Below are 1,456 nucleotides of genomic sequence, written 5' to 3' on the forward strand. Positions count from 1 at the left end.
CTATAAAGAGAAAAGCAAAAAGTGAATTCTACCAACGAAAGCCATGGCTATCAAGTATTACAGGAAATCCGCGCCTCATTTTCATTACCATTATCTTTAGCGTCCCTTTGACCTGGTTGGTGACGGAGAAGAGAAGCGGGAGGTCGTGTTGGACACTCTGACCTGGCACACACTTCAGACGACCTTCGGGGGCGTAGATGAGCAGAACTGAGTCCGAGGGCGAGAAGTAGTGTTCGAGTGAGTGTGAGTATGAGGTTGGATTCATGTCTGCTCGACAATTAAGCGTCGACATCTGCAAGGGAAGTGAGATGGGTGTGCACACGAGGGAATTCGACATCGTGGTACTGTTGAAGGTTATTTTGTTATCCTTTAGCGTCTGGAAAGAAGTAGATGCTAAGAGACACCGAAGTTGAATGAGGGACAGAAGAGGAGGACTGAAGAAAAAGCAAACGTGAGATTACACATTTAGGCTACATGGCTAAGACCTGTAATCGAAAGGGTGAATAAAGAATAAAATACATTGGAGCCGAACGATGAAAACAGAGTGTATATAAATATTTGAGAGACAGTCAAAGAAGAATGAAAAGCAGATAGATTGGAAAGCAGTAATACTCACAAAAATCCTGTTGGCCTTGTCAGACATTACAATAGCAGTTATAAGACCATCTTCTGCTGTGGTCATGTTGGTACATTTTCCTGCTGCACAGATTTCCACTGGTACCCCTGCAGCGGGCGACTGGTCAGGCAAAGTTGCTCGTATCTGAAGGACAACGAATGCCGAATTATCCTCTGGAACCTAATAGATATTTGAATAACGTCGGTGTCCCTGTTAAAATACTGGAAAACAACAAGAAAGCAAACTTACGAATAAATCTGGAGCACAGTCTCCTGATGCTTATTACATTCATGTACTTTTGTGAACATTATTGAAGAAATGAATTGATGAATAAGCGTTTTTTTTTTTTGTTTAGGTTTGTTTCAGTTCAGTTTAGCAATATCTTTATTTACTTAAATGTGTAGCAAAAAATTTCAAACATTTTAATCTTTATTTGAAGTTCTTCAGGTTAAGGCGCCTTCCTGTATAGTGACTCTGGTCTTATAGCTTGAATAATATGCATTTCTTACCTTGAGGGTATAGGGGAGATTAGGTTTCTTATAAGTGTCCTTATAGACGGTATGAAACTCAACAGCAGTGCGAGTGACGGAAGTGAAGGTTATGTCGAGCGAGGTAACACCCGTTCCCTCCTCCTTCACGTCGACCTCGGCCTGCAATCTGTACACTTCACAGTCCTGGATCTGCAGCTCCTCCGACGTCAGCTCGAAGTCCTGACAACCGGAGATCTGCGAAGATATGAATACGACTGATGGAATGATGATGGGCAGGAAAAGGAAAAACAAGAAAGTGAAAAATGGAAATACAGATATGCGTAAAAACACACACAATCACATATGTGTG

General features: G+C 41.8%; 1 pseudogene; it reads right to left on the minus strand.

Annotated features, from left to right (window-relative positions):
* Positions 1 to 1,456, minus strand: part of LOC119592654 — a 22,140-nt pseudogene that overhangs the window by 15,476 nt on the left and 5,208 nt on the right.

This window comes from Penaeus monodon, chromosome 30, assembly GCF_015228065.2.
Source record: "Penaeus monodon isolate SGIC_2016 chromosome 30, NSTDA_Pmon_1, whole genome shotgun sequence".
In the NCBI taxonomy this organism is placed as follows: domain Eukaryota; kingdom Metazoa; phylum Arthropoda; class Malacostraca; order Decapoda; family Penaeidae; genus Penaeus; species Penaeus monodon.